The 16,094-nt window shown below is 39.2% G+C and overlaps 2 long non-coding RNA genes across 2 annotated transcripts; one reads left to right on the top strand and one right to left on the bottom strand.

Annotated features, from left to right (window-relative positions):
* The first annotated feature begins 7,974 nt into the window (after positions 1-7,974).
* On the top strand, positions 7,975-14,899 carry LOC116043443. The gene is made up of 2 exons (XR_004103470.2): positions 7,975-8,241; positions 11,942-14,899. It is a non-coding gene; the product is annotated as an uncharacterized LOC116043443 (long non-coding RNA).
* LOC118494753 lies at positions 11,633-12,703 on the bottom strand. The gene is made up of 2 exons (XR_004896926.1): positions 12,376-12,703; positions 11,633-12,039 (listed from the first exon to the last, which is right to left on the bottom strand). It is a non-coding gene; the product is annotated as an uncharacterized LOC118494753 (long non-coding RNA).
* Positions 14,900-16,094: the final 1,195 nt, after the last annotated feature.

The following is a 16,094-nucleotide window of genomic DNA, read 5'->3' as shown; positions in this document are numbered from 1 at the left end:
CTGCATTTCTGCAAGTGGAGTTTTGGTCAGGATTAATGGTGTCCTCAGTGCTGAGAAATACAGGCAGATACTTATCCATCACGCAATACCATCAGGGAGGCGTATGATTGGCCCCAAATTTATTCTGCAGCAGGACGACGACCCCGAGGTCATTAAGAACTGTCTTTAGCGTAAAGAAGAACAAGAAGTCCTGGAAGTGATGGCATGGCCCCCACAGAGCCCTGATCTCAGCATCATGGAGTTTGTCTGGGATAACATGAAGAGACAGAAGGATTTGAGGAAGCCTACATCCACAGAAGATCTGTGGTTCTCCAAGATGTTTGGAATAACCTACCTGCCGAGTTCCTTCAGAAACTTTGTGCAAGTGTACCTAGAAGAATTGATGCTGTCTTGAAGGCAAAGGGTGGTCACACCAAATATTGATTTGATTTAGATTCCTCTTCTGTTCATTCACTGCATTTTGTTAATTGATGAAAATAAACTATTAACACTTCCATTTTTGAAAGCATTCTTAGTTTACAGCATTTTTTCATACCTGCCTAAAACTTTTGCACAGTACTGCATATATAAGTACAGTGTCTCACAAGTGAGTACACCCCTCACATTTTAGTAAATATTTCATTATATATTTTAATGGGACAACACTGAAGAAATTACACTTTGCTACAATGTAAAGTATTAAGTGTACAGCTTGTATAACAGTGTAAATGTGCTGTCCCCTCAAAATAACTCAACACACAGCCATTAATGTCTAAACCGCTGGCAACAAAAGTGAGTACACTGGTTTTATTTCAGTTAGCCTAATAACTGGTTTGATTTGCATTGAGAGATGATTTTATGGAAAGTACCCCATGCCAATCTCTAGGTATGGTGAAGGGTATGCGATGATGTGGGGATATTTTAATTCCAAAGGCCAAGGGAACTTTATCAGGATGCATAGTATCCTGGATCCATGAAATAAATGGCCTTTAAAAATAAAAATCTGCCTGCCTCTATGGGAATTTAACATTGGGGTGTACTCACTTTTGTTGCCAGCGGTTTAGACATTAATGGCTGTGTGTTGAGTTATTTTGAGGGGACAGCACATTTACACTGTTATCCAAGCTGTACACTTAATACTTTACATTGTAGCAAAGTGTAATTTCTTCAGTGTTGTCCCATTAAAATATATAATGAAATATTTACTAAAATGTGAGGGGTGTATTCACTTTTGTGAGATACTGTATATACAGTATATTCTAAATATATATAAAAGGTAGAACTGATTTAAAAAATGTCAGGTTGCACTGCAGTGAGGGGGAGTGAGTTCACATTACTAAAGTAATCCAGCAACTGTGATGGTGGGTTCATGAAACATTTTGAAATAGCTTAAATGATTAAAGATCTACTCCCCGGCCTAATCTATACTGTTTTTGGGAAACCTGAGGAGTTTGACTTGAAGGTGTGGAAACAATTAGCTTCAACTCAAAACAGATGAGTAGATGCATTTTTCTTTCGATGTGATATGTGTCAGATATGTGAATTAACTATTTACAGGATTCAGGAAATGGCAGTAATCCAATCATAAAGTCATGTTTTAGGTGTGTCTCTCCTTTTATTTTCTGACCTGAGGACATAAAAACACCAACATTTCTAACATTTCCCAGTTTTAATTAACCAGCTATTTTGCCATCCGTAGTTGTAGTCAGAAACAAAAAACTTAAGAAGCGTCATAGTTTGACAACCATAACTGTTTTTTTTTTGTTTTTTTTAGCCCTTTAACAAAACACAATACTTTATTTTCAGACAATGTGTAAAGCAGTAAATATGGCAGACGTGAATTAAAACCAGGCAGTTCAAAGCTGCTTATTTGAATATAATGTTGCTAATGCACCGTGGAGCATCTTAAAACAAAGATGGAACAGTGCATCCACAAAAAAGTACGTCCACTTAGCATTCTTGTGAAGCAGCCCTTTTTCCCCCCTGCTGCCTTTTTTCCCCTTTTAAATTACAAAACCTAAAAATGGCCCAAGCACAGTGCAGTCTGCTATTTTTAGAATCTTGTAAAGGAACAAGATGGTTGCAGAGGAGCTGATGCACAGACTCCTATAAATACAAGCACAACACATGAGAGGGCAAATTTGCAGCTCCACATTTCCCGCTCTTCCTTTTCAGATTCGGTACAACTGAGGACAAACGGGCTGCTGCATTGCTAATGGACATTATTTATTGTTAGCCCCCTGGTGTATTCCTGTGCAGCCGAACACACTCCACGCACTGTTTTGGAATGTTTCTTAATAAATAATTGACTGAAGTGGTATTTTTGACCAGCCCTGTCTTGGGTGCAGTATATAAATAGCTCATGTGCAGCAAAGCGTGCATGGATTTGTCAGGGGTGTTAGGCCTGGGAGTAGGAGCTCTGTTATGTAATAGGCATGTGAGTTGGCACACCATAGAGACACTGCATTGAATTGGCGTGTGTGTGTGTGTGTGTGTGTGTGTGTGTGTGTGTGTGTGTGTGTGTGTGTGTGTGTGTGTGTGTGTGTGTGTGTGTGTGCGTGCGTGTGCGTGTGTGTGATGCTCTGTTCCCATTGAGTGTATTCAGAGTGATAGTATACTTACTGGGAGTCTGTTGTTAAGTCTGCTGCAGCTGAGGCAGCTTATTGTATTATTGCATTGGTAACACAAACCTTGCATGCACCTTTGTACATCATGTTGTTCTCGGGTCAAATTTGACCCGTTTTCAAAGTTTCTATGTCAAAAATGTGGGTTTCTGTCAACCAAATTGCCCAAAAATACCACTGATGGTTCCATACACGAAACAGGCTGTGATTACCCATCAACATACGTTCTTCTGATCATAACTATTAGTCAAAATAATTCATAATTTCTGTTGTTTGTTTTTTTATCAGAAATTAGGTATAATTTAATATAAATGAGGTTTATTGACCATGAATTCAAAAAAGCGTTAAATAAAAGTGACAAAAAGTTCATTTTCCATAAATAAGTGTACAACTATAGTGGAATGAAGTTGGCTCAGAAGATCTAACACAAAATTGGGTCATAATTTATACTTTATGCTTTATGAACGGACAAAACAGACAGAGGACAACACAAGGGTTAAATAATGCATACATATGTTTATACAGATATCAATTAGCAGTAAAGTATGCTCATCTATGTTTATTAGTGATTAAATACACACTTTCATTTGGACAAACTGGCCATATCCACATTTGTATGAACTTGTAGTATCCATATATTGCACTGTTGTAGTTGAACTACATGACACTGGTAAAGCAAATATCCTTATGCATAGAGCGTGGCACCAATCTGGCAGTCTTAGCAGTTGCACGTTAGTAATAGTTAAATAATCTATTTTTGTGCAACACTCTGGGGTGTTAAAATGAATAACATTATTTTCTTAGCATTGTTTGCAACTGTTGATTTATGGGCCAGTCACACTTGCTGCTAAATAGATGCTGAAAAGTCATTTAGGGGTGAGGAACACCAGAATGAGTGGGCGATGTTTCTGAGGTTCTCATTTGTTCTGATTCAAAAACTTTTGATGCCCATTTCCACATAGGAATGTGTTATTGCAGCTCACAGTGTGTAGATATATTTGGCTCAGCGCTGCCGAATATAGTAACACTGAATGGATGTTGCTGCGAGAGATTACATAATGATAGTGAATTTCCTACATGGACATGAAAGGAAATGAAAGGATATTTTAAAGACACAGACACCAAGAGTGGAACAAGATTCCAACACAAGGACAGAATGACTGAATGTCTGGACCATATACACTACTCACAAAAAGTTAGGGATATTTGGCTTTCGGGTGAAATTTATGAAAAATGTAAAAAGTTCAAGGTACAGTGGTATTATATCATGAAAGTAGGGCATTTAAGTAGAAGCATGCAATGGTGATTTCCTCATCTCAAAAAATGTATTGAAACAAAAGCCAACAACAGTGGTGGGTCTACCACAACAAAAATGTTAATGTCTTAATATGTCTCTCCACTGTTGGACATGCACATTCAAAAGTTTAGAGAAGGTCACATTAAGTTCACCTGTAAAGGTTATAGTGGATTTTAGGTTCATCCTGAAATTTCTCCCGAAAGCCAAATATCCCTGACTTTTTGTGAGTAGTGTATCTGAGACAGGATATGTAAGACATGGTCAATTATCTAGATATCAGAAGAAATTTACAGTTTATTGCTTGCTTCAACAAATAAAAATAAGTAACTGGAAAATAGAATATAATCACACATTATAAGCAGAACATAAAGAAATATATATTAAAACAGGAAAACAAGAAGTCAATGGAGAAAATGTATTACATAAATTGCAGTTGGCTTTTGCAGCATGTTAAGTAGGCAGTACAGGTATTTGATATGTAAGTTCTTATTTTATGTGTAAACATGTACTAAGTCTGCATATATATATACACACCATAGAAGATCTGAAGACCATACCGTGAAGTAAAATGCTAGTATGGCAGCAACAATTTCTCCACCATTTGCTCTTCATGTTTTGGCAACAATTCATCTAAATACTGCACTAGTTCACTACGTTCATTGAGCGTGCATTATCTTTTGCTCGGCTGTATCCTCAAGGGATTTACTGGCTGTTTAATTCCAGTTCGGTGTAATAAAAATGTATTGGGCCTGTGGGGGAAATAGTGTTCGCTGCCATTAACACCAAAGTCTTGTCTTCATCTTCAGTCTAATCTGAACTCACTCCTGACTGTGTTGACTGCTTCGCTGTTGCTTTAGTACCGTGGACAGCTCCAGTGTAATGCCGTCACACTCTCCCCCTCAGCATGCTGCTGTGCCACTGAACTTACAGACCTGGAGTTCTACTGAAGGCATTTCCACTGTGGAATAGACCCCTCTCATTAGCTTTTTTTTCTTCTTCTTGTAAATCTGTTGAGATAACACAGCTTACATCTGTCCTTACACTTTTCTATAATTAGCACAATGTGCAGAGGTGTAGAGTAACTGTACCGTGGAGCTGCTGTTAAACATTGTGGATATCAGACTGATCTCAATAAGTGGCGCATGAATGACAGGCCAATTTGTATGCCATTATTGGCGTGTTATAAAGACGCATACTTGCTTTTTAGCGTGTTTATCAACGCCGTTTGGCCTCCACTGACTAACATTACCTTGCGATTACGTGTGAATTTTACGCCGTAGCGAGTAGTATGAAAGGGCGAAAATCAGTGCAGGGAGGTTGGTCGGGTGGAGGATGGGTAAAACACAGGACCGGGGATCACGTCTCCCGTGTATGACTTTTCCTAAACTCAACCGTCACGCCTTCTTCTTTTACTAAAGCCAACCCCGTTCTTCTTTTCCTAAACCCAACCAGTTCTTCTTTTCCTAAAGTCACCCGTAGCTTTCTTCTTGCGATAACACGACAAGTGGCGTGTATGTGTACGCCCGCTCTAAACAGCGTAGACATACACGCGGATAGCTGAAAAAGCGTACAGATAACATGCCACTTGGCTTAAGAGAGTTGATGTGTATATTTACGCGAAGTCATGATGCCATGTTGCGGATATTGACCTTTTTGTAAATTTGAGCTGGTTGGAGCCTACTGTTATACAACACTGAACCTTGTTATTAATGTTGCAAGTCACAATTAAAACTGAAACATGTACACTCGCCTTCCAAGTCAAAAATTATATAAATTTTGATCACAACAAGAATTATCAAGTCTTAATCAGTCCTACAGGCTTTGCACTTCAAGTCCTGAACCATTCTGTAAACAAAATATAGGCCATTTACAAAACTAATAAATGCTTTCTACAATTTGTATTATCTACGTTTTCCTTACCTTTAACCATAAAGCATGGGTAACCCTGATGATGACATGTCGCAATACAGAAGAAGTAGTGAAATTGCAAAGTGCCTGTATGGATAGACATCATGAAGAAATCCTGCCGATTTTTGTGGAGGGTATCACGTCTTTAATTTCAAAAGGCTCAAATGTAAGTGAAATCAGGAGGCATTGGTTCTAAGCTCTACGTCTTTTTTTTCTGTTTTGTCAGGACGACTCTGAAACAATCAGATTTCATGATTTGAGTCATGTGAATTGAGTCTACACCTTGAGTCTAGCACTCTCTGGTCCTTCTCCTCTCGGTCTCAGATCAGCTCTCAGGACGGTTTCAGACTTTGGTGTGTATTTTGATTTACACAGAGAATAACTTTTTTGGGGGGTTGAAAGCTGTAAGAATAGAGTCATACACTGCATTAACCAGCTGACCTTGTTTGCAACCATGTCCTCATTTCTTTGTCTTTAGACCTGTCATCAATTGTGTGCAGGAGCTGGAAGGTAACCTCCGTCAATACGGTCTTAGGGGTCTTAGAGGCTCTGAATCTGTTGAGTCTTTCAGATGAAGTCTTAAGACGCATCTTCTCATAATTGCTTTCTCCTGAAGTGTTTTGAGCCAAAGGTTGTTTCATCTTGTCTTTTTCTGCTGTTTTAACTTGATGTTTTTTATTGTCTTACCATGCATTATAATTTATATTGTCTGTTTTTATGTTGAGCACTTTGTGTTGCATTTTACGCAACACTTTGTGCTATAAAAATAAAGATTATTATTTTAGTAGTAGTAGTAGTAGTAGTAGTAGTAGTAGTAGTTGTATTCACTGGTGTGGATGTGTGTGGTGTACATATAATGTATTATAAATAGGCTTGATTATTTATTTCAAAGACTAATTATATTTGAATTTATCAAAATTTAAATAGTTATTATGATAAAAATGAAAATGAAAAATGAAAAAAAAAATGTAATAATTTATGTCACCATGGATCAATACAAATCTTCATTACATACATAGCCTACACATAGACACATAGAAAATGGAATGAACAAGTTGAATCCTGCAATTGTAATGTCATGAAAATCCTACAGGTTGCAGCTTTAATGAATCATTCTGAAGAGATGCATTGATAAAAAAAAAAAAAAAATTAAGAAAACATAATCAAATTATATCTTGCCTATGTATTTGTTCTGGCAGAGCAGATCCAGCCCGCTTGTCCTCCTGGAAGCTGTCCTGCTGTGTTGCCTCTCTCTCTCGTACAGTAGTAGGCTACCCTGAGCAGAGAAACCCGCAGCGCCAGGCATGTTGAGTATGGGAGTTAAAAATAGCATCATCGGTCGGCCAAGCGCCGCTCCGTTACTACGCGTTTCAGCATTCTGCCCTGCGCAGGGGGAGTCTGCAGGACGGAGACCGCGGCAGCCTGTAATCAGCCTTCCACCTTTGTGTGTTTAGCTCTGCATCATCACACTTGATGGCCACTTTTGGCTCTGCTGGAGGCTAAAACCCAACCTTTCACAGCTATGTCTGAGGGAAAAGAATAAAATGAAAAACGCCTTCCTCTGACATTCGGTGTTGGTTTGTCTGATGGCCAGCGAATCTCATCATTGAGGCTACTCGCCATTATATTTATAATACGGCACCTGACTACAAGCCAGCAAACAATGGCCTTTCCAGTTTAAAGGAGATAGGGGGCACCGCCTTCTTTAGCCTATCCTCTGCTATTTTACATTCTCAGCGGATATTTCATTGGACCGTCACTGTATTTTTGGCCACCGTACAGACAACGGAGGCTCCTGCTTCCGCCTTCAAAGTGGGAGATTCTCCACCTGATGTCAATAGAGCCCCCCAGCCCCGGAGAAAGAAGTCTGTTTTATTCTTCCATTTCTTTTGGGGTTCAATACAGAGCAGGTCGAGTAAAAATATCAAAAGCCAGTGAGCATCTTTTTACTGGGGGGGGGTATAGCCAATATGCTTTCAGCAGCAAATCGTAAATGAATTTAAAAAAAAAAAAATCTGCACACTTCCATGACTCCGTTGAAATCCGGGCGCGCAGTTTTCCACAGCACCATTATTAGGGAGATGCTACCGTGCACGCGCATTCGATCGTGCAGGGAGGGAGAAACGCGGGAGCTCGCGCCAGTTCTCAAACGCCGCACGCACGCTCGAAATTCCTCCAAGGAACCTCTGCGAGCTTTTTTTTTTTTTTTTTTTTTTTATCACGCGCGAGCTAAAAATAGAAACGGGGTTGGATCGTGATCCAGAAATAGATAGGGGGCATCACTCCTATGAAAGGCACACCATTCAAGAGTACAGTGTGTGCACAGTTTGAAGAAGCGAAAAGCCAGAGCATGTTTAACGGAGGAACGGGGCTTTTTGTCCCGGTTTAGTGGCACTTTTTCCTGTTTTTAAAGGAGCCTCAGCTGCTACAACGGTGAGTTGTGTGAACCTTCCTCTAGCTGCACGCACCTGTTTTCTTTTTTTTTTTTCTTTCTTACGGCTCTGCTATCTATGTATGCGTTTTATTCACACCAATGCGAGGCGTAGGGCAGTAGCAAATGCGATTGTTTGAGTGTTTTGTGTGGATTTATGCTGTTGTTACACAGGGATCTCTAACCAGTTTGTGTTTGCAGCTGCACGGGAATCACCCTCGGTTATGATTCAGATAGGGTGGATGTGTCTCCTGTCAGTATGCTGTAGTTGACAAAAGCATTGTTATCCTAATGTGTACTGTAGCTACTCTATTAGACCAAAATATAGCTATATTTATATCCTGAAGGCGGTTTTAGAGTGAGTGGGGAGCTGTCCTCTGGCTGTGGTGCTGAAGTGCTTTAAGACTGTTTGCTCTTTTACGCGGAACGTCCTTACAGAACCAGTGTGGGCATTTCTGATAAGTTCCATGCCCCAGGTTTCACATAAAAGCTTTTGTTACGATATCTTGTTCTCGATGCTTTGCTCTTTCAATCTTTTGCCATTTTAAACGTGTAAAGCTCCATCATCGCTTCAGATTTCGTTGATTTTTTTATTTAATGAAGAAGGTGAAGGGCGAGAATCCCAAGCAGCTCGCCGCCTCACACACAGCGCTACCTTTACGATCCGATCCTTCGTTGCAGTTTTTTCTTCTTTCTTTCTTCTTTTGTGCACGATGAGTCTCGAGTCGTGACTGCTAAAAGTGAGTAAGGGCGCGTGCTGCGTCAGTGGCGTCTGGCTCCGGTGCGCTCGAGACAGATGGGGGGAAATCGTGACCGGCTGGGAGACTCGTCCACGAATGAAAGGCTGGACGGCCCAATGGAAACGGAGCGAGGGTGGGGCCCCTGCTACGGCAGCTGGAGGTTTGGAGCCAAATTAACCCTTTGCAAATAAAGGAAACTTTACTATTAATGAAACTGGAGGCACTGGTCGTTTTCAACTATTTTTTTTATTTATTTTTTTTTTTTTTCAATGTAAAAAGGATCCACACATAGGAAACCACACATCAGATTACGATGTTGTCTCGTGTATTTTCTCATCTGTTATTGGTTATTGTTTAGTTTCATGTCGCATTGGTGTCCATATAGTGAATGTTGGAGGGGAGTAATGAAACTGTCAGGTGCTGTGGCCTCCTGCTTAGGTGCTCTTTTCCCTCGCATCGCTATTGGTAGATGACGAATCGTCCTGTCCAATGAGACCGCGGCCATCCCTCTGCTGCGTGTTAAAGTCTGTAACGGCAGTGAGATGCCGCCTCTTCTCGTCGCCGCTCTTTTTAATAACAAGGCTGCGTGTTGCTGCAAAAGCAATGCCAATCCAGTTGGTGTAGTTGTTTTTTTTCTTCTGGTAAGCAACATCTACGGCGGATGAGCAACCAAAATAACCGAGCCGTTTGTGCATATAAACGCCCCTATAATGCACAACACTGTGAGGATGAAGACCCTCGAGGAGTCGTGGACTGGAGTGGATGTGGATCTGGGAGCCGTAGCCGTTGTCCGTCACGAATCTTTTTGCGGTCTGGGCTTGCTGTACATACATGAATCTGGGAAGCCCTTACCCCAAAAAGCATTTGTGGAGGATATGAACGTCGTTCATGTTGTTGGGACAGAGAAGTCACACTGCTGCTGTCAAGACAGGCTCAGTGGGCTTGTTGTAACAACGGGGGTCTGGTGTGACCCATGCTTTCAACACACACGCACGCACGCACGCACGCACACACACACACACACACACACACACACACACACACACACACAGTGATGAGTTGTAATAGCATGATGCTACACATTTAAATGGATTTCAATATGAATCCTCTCCAGCTGTGATACCTAAAATACTAAATACTAAAATAATAATGAGTGTTTTGTCTTGCACCCCTGAACACACTCCAATGTTCTGTACAGGATCTGTCAATTCTCTATTAGATACAGGGGCGCATAGCAGCTATGGAACAGTTACATCAACGCTGTATTTCAGTCAACTTCAGTCAAAAAATGATAAAGAGAGGCTTAGGACCTGTCTGATGTACCAAACTTAACTGTCCGTATTGATCTGAATTATTCATATCTGCTTTTGTTTTGGCCTTCCTGTCTCTCATAACTACTCACACATACACACATGAGTCCACACATCATCATTGTATCTGTGTTCATGTAAATTGTATTTTATGCCTTTGTTGTTTTATGTAGCCAACCGTATGCTTGTTTTGTTTTTAAATGTAGTGCCTACTTGTGTACAATTTGTAGATTTTTGGACTTGTGATTGTAATTTTAATTGCTCATTATATATATTTCTTCTTCTTCTTCGTCTCTTCCTTAGGTGAGATCCCTTCTATACCCCCTAGGGGTTTTCTTAATCTCACCTGCACAATCTTTTTTTATATATATTTTTTTATTTTCTTGTGTTACTGTTGCCTTGATTTTATTGTGCAAAATAAACAAATTCAAATTCAAAAACTACACCATCTCCTACCTCCCACAGCAGTGTACACTCATTCAGCAGTTCATTGGATTGTTTGGTGTTAGACTTGTGATGCACCATTATGCACAACGTTGGTTTCCGTTGTGCTATACATGAACATGTTTATAAGAGGAACAGATGTGGAGGATTTTCACAACACAGTAGGAATGTATGCATTATTAGAATAAACAAAAATAGTTTTTTTTTTATTGATTCATTATTTTGCATCAGAATGACATCATCTTCATCGTAATTTGCTCTCTGGACATGCCTGGTGACATGCCTGGTAATGCCTTCTTATGTGATGTATATATTTTGTTATAGCTTCTTGTTTACGAGCAGATGAAAATGCAGCGTTCTACAGGGAGGCTTTTATTTTAGCAACGTGTTGTTTTGATTCTTAGATTTCTGCTGACTAAACATCTGGGACGTAGACTGACAGCTGTCACAGAGAAGAAGATGAATCAGCTGTGGGGATTTTTTTTGCTTTCATTAGAAATAGTTATTAAGGCATTATATTCAAAGCAGTTCCTCAACAATGTCACAGATTCAAGCATTTTTAAGATACTTACATATACCTTAAATCAGGATTTTGGGGGTTTCTGTATAGATGTCTGCAGAACCTGAGGTGCATTACATTACATTACATTCCATGTCATTTAGCTGACGCTTTTATCCAAAGTGACTTACAATTGCTACATATGTCAGAGGTAACACGCCTCTGGAGCAACTAGGGGTCAAGTGTCTTGCTCAGGGACACATTGGTTGATGTATTGCAGCGCGAATCGAACCCAGATCTCCCACACCAAAGGCATGTGTCATATCCACTGCGCCATCACCACCCAGGTGCACTTACATGTTTTTCAAATTTTCTTGTAATTTAAATATTTGGCTTTTTCAAATCCACCTCTGTATGCTTTTGTGAACCTAATCAACAGTCAATGCAAATTCAAAAGCATAAGAATTCCTATTTTATTACATTCACAGCATACTACTGTACTGTATATATGGATGTTCTCAATGTTTTGAGTGTCTTCTTCATTTTGTGGTACGTTTTCCCATTCAACTCACAATGTAATGTGTACCGATGTCACATCAGTTTTCCTTCTGGAACAGGAACAGTTGTAAGTAATACGGAAGGTATATATGTGCTTCTGCTTTCTCATATTGTCTTTGTTGTTTTTGTTTATGGCTATTTGAACTCACAGGCCGTCTACACATCACACACGCTACGCCGGGAGACGGGAGCACTGACCAAAACTAAAGTGGGGGCCGCAGGATGAATCCACCGAGTGAGTGGGGAAAACTGTAAAAGAGAAGTTAACAATAGTTTTTCATCGTTTTCAGCAACAACTTCTGTTAAAATGCTCAGGCAGCATGGATGGACATTTATCTGTGTCACCCTAAGATTGTATTATATTTAAAATTGTCTTGTTCTTTATCCTCTTCTTCTTCTTCTTCTTCTTCTTCTTCTTCTTCTTTTTGATCACCACATATTACAAGAATGGAAATTCATTTTGTCTACACATCCTTTACTTTAAAAAAACAAACAAAAAGAGTAGGCTATTAGACTTGCTTTAGCAGTATTATCTGCAATAAACAAAGGGCGTCTACTTATTATTGCCAGCTCAGTCTGACTCACCGGATGTAGACTGTTAGGATAAAGACTGCCATTGGCTGCATATTTCTGCAGGCATTCTCCTCCCCGCTATCTCCGGTATCTATTTTGCAAGGGCACTGTCGCTGCATCTGGAGCTTAGCGCCGCCCAAGGCGATTGCGATTGGTTTAAAGAAATTCAAACAAGCCGGAATGTTTTTTTCCCCTATCCCAGAATGTCAACTCGTGCATCCAGACGTTTCTCCAGCGCTGACACAGCACTGTGCAAGTTAGGAATGAGCCTGAATCACAATAGTTACCAGCCATATAAGGAAATGCATTTGGTCCGATTAAGGCTCAGTACTACTGTAAATGGCAAATGGACTGCATTTATAGACAAAGCGCTTTACAATCTGCCTCTCATTCACCCATTTACACACACTAAAACAAGGAGAAAGTGTTACACACACATTGTGTTGAAAATCAATCATTCATAATACTTCAATGTGCGAACACTGGCAGCACGCTTAGTGACTTTGACTGCCATGTGAAAATCAGTTGTTCAACCAAAATCTCCACGCAGTTGTAAAGTATTCAGTTAAAATAGTTCACTAGACCTGAACATTCTTCAGAAAACCCTAAGGTGATAAATTATTTCTTCCTTGTGAATGTTTAAGCTTTTCCTTTGGTTTTACAAATGTGCTTTCTTTTGTAATCTGACATCAATAACTGATCCCTTAAAATTTGCAATGTGAAATATTTTAATGAGAGTCACTTCATACAGGAGATCTGGCTTAGGGGCTCCAACCCTAGGGTCCTGTGGTCTCAGGTCTCACGCCCATGAGCGATAAGCCAACCCCCCCCTCAGCTCCAGTAGAGAAGTCTAGCTGCTCACAAAACAGGGAGCTCCTGCTTCGGTACAGTGCAAATGTGTTAAAGCCTCCCTCGTCCTGTGATTTCCCCTCCAGGACAGCTTTTTTTTAATCAGCTCACCTGCTTGACGGAGAAGTACTAACAGTTACACAAAACTGACATAAATACACACACTGGTCAGGACAGAACTACAGTGTTTCTGTAGTTCTCTGTTTTGTGAGGTGTGGGGTTGGTGACAATAACTTGATTAAAATACAGAAATAGTGGAAAGATAATGTGATGGCTACAGTGAAAGACAACCACATTTAAAAAGTCTTTAAAACATATTTGACCAATATAATTCCTACTTTAGAGAAATATTAGGAATACTAAAATGATATATAAATGTAAAGAGTTCAGATCCAGGGACTAAAGAAGTTGTGTGTGTGTTTGTGTGTTTTTCTTTTTCACATTTTATGTGTCATTATTATATACTGTATATTATGGGACATCCTGTATTTGTCCTTGTCGTGTAAATCATGTCCTGTACGTAATGTGATGGAAGTGTTTGGGACGGGACATTGAACAAGAAAGAAACCTTTCTAAATGTATTACAGTAGGATGTGCCATCTCTTAGTTTTTCTTTGACTTTGTCCTTTATTTATTTTTTCTGCTGTGACAACATATCACTGTAATGTATCACATCTATGACTATGAGCGCATTCTTTATTTAAAAGGCAAGATGCACGGAGAAAGATGTGTATAGGGAATTAATGCCCATTCATGTTATAGTGTTACTTTTGCAGATGTGTGTCTGTGTGTGTATATACTGTATATATATATATATATATATGTGTGTGTGTGTGTGTGTGCGTGTGTGTGTGTGAGGGAAGGAGCAATAGAAAGAGAGAATGTTTTAAAAATTATTTGTAAAATACAGCAGTATAGTTATCAGATGTACACCGAGCAGCCATTTAATCAGTCAGACATAAAAAGCTGCGACCATTTCTCCTCACGGTCTATGGGTCAAGGAAATGTTCAACTATCTTGAACTGGAAAACAACCAGGTACACATAACTGGTTAGGCTCCAAAAGCAAACTGATCAGCATTTAAAACTCTTTTAAATATGCCATTTAGCTCAACTCTCCATTTTCCCTTGAATAATTGATTTGTGGTCATTCTCTCAATTTAACAACAGATGACAAAGAGAGACACGACAGAGAGAAAGTTGCACATGCATGGAGTCAATGGGCATCCTTGTTATGATCTTCAGATTGTGTGTGTGTGTGTGTGTGTGTGTGTGTGTGTGTGTGTGTGTGTGTGTGTGTGTGTGTGTGTATGTGTGTGCGTGTGTGTGTGTGTGTGTGTCTGTCTGTGTGTTACCTTTTACCTTACACTTTATTCCCTCTCTTCATGTGTGCTTTTTTTTGTCTCCCTATTTGTTATAATTAATTTAACATAATTTTATATTTGATCTCATTTTGTCTTATTTTGTCATATCTTTTCTCTTTTCTTGTTCAAATATGTCATAATGTCTATGGACTAATTGAAAATGTGCATACATAGATTTAAAAAAAGAAAGCCTAACCTTAAGAAAGACTGAATGGGTTTACTGGTATATTCACCTTTGTAGATTATGCATGTTTCAATATTAATGATGCTGTTAACCATTTTCATGCAGCAGCTTTTTTATTAATAAAAACAGTGTGAAATCTTCCATCATGTGTCTGTATTGATTTTGCATGTGTAGTTTTAATAAATAACATCACAGCATTTTGGAGTGCCATGTTTGTGAAACAAACGTTTAATCAGTGTGTACCTTTGTGGTGTACAATTGCTCTATGACTGTGGTTTTCCTTTTGTATGTGTGTGTTTTTATGCAATGACAGACAGGTTGTTCTCAATATATACCGTTGTAAATCTCTCAACTACACATCTCTTTATCAACAAGGTCCATTCTCAAAAACAATGACAATGATGAGGAGCTGTCCATCAACATGTGGTGCTGAATGTCTATCTGTAGTGCACCATGTTGTGTGATTAAAATATGTCCATATACTTTTGATACATATATATATATTAAACAACAGGTTTTTTTATATGTTTTGTCAAAGTCATAATTTAACTTCTTACTTGATGTAACAAGTAAGAAGTTACAATGTAACAGTTTCAACTCTCAGTCTTCATCCGCCTCATTCACACTCAGTGACACGTGGACATCAGGCCCCCTGTACTTGCCTGAAGGCTCTCATGGTTAGGATCAGCGGGTCCATTTATGTCCGAGATGGCGCTTTAATCTAAATTTCATTCAGGTTCCTTTGAAAGCTTAGAGTCAACAGTTTAGGCTCCTGTTTACCATTGCTGCATTTCTATTTTTAGATGCAGCAATGCTCTTATGTAACGCTCACTCTCCCATTATGGACCACTGCTGTCTGCTCCACTTGGCTGAATTGTGCACTATGTGTGTGTGTGTGTGTGTGTGTGTGTGTGTGTTTGTAAACTAAGTTAGATTCAATTATGTCTTGTAACTTTTATGAATTAAAAGAGAAATTGAAAGGAATGAAAAAAAACATGCATTCACGGCTGAGCATCTATTGTACATGTTGGTAAAACTATAAAATTAAACTAAATATCTAACTGAGGAAAAGTCCTTCATGAGGCTGTTTTGTAAACAATTTTACAGTAGTCTACTATTTACATCCACATGTGGGCCCCTTTGTTAAAATGCACTCAAAATAATTCTCACATAACGCTTAGTGTGAATATGGTGTACATGCCATGCATTTGTCGTATTAATGGCTTTCTCACAATACGATAAATATATTTCATGAATACTGCTTATGATTGCTAAAGCAAAAACCTTATCAAGTGCACTTTACATCCCACTCCATGTGTACTTGTCTTGATATTA

Source organism: Sander lucioperca, chromosome 3 (assembly GCF_008315115.2).
Source record: "Sander lucioperca isolate FBNREF2018 chromosome 3, SLUC_FBN_1.2, whole genome shotgun sequence".
NCBI classification, from domain to species: Eukaryota; Metazoa; Chordata; class Actinopteri; order Perciformes; family Percidae; genus Sander; species Sander lucioperca.
The sequence above is the reverse complement of the archived record's forward strand: the minus strand, read 5'-3'. Positions and strand labels throughout refer to the sequence as shown.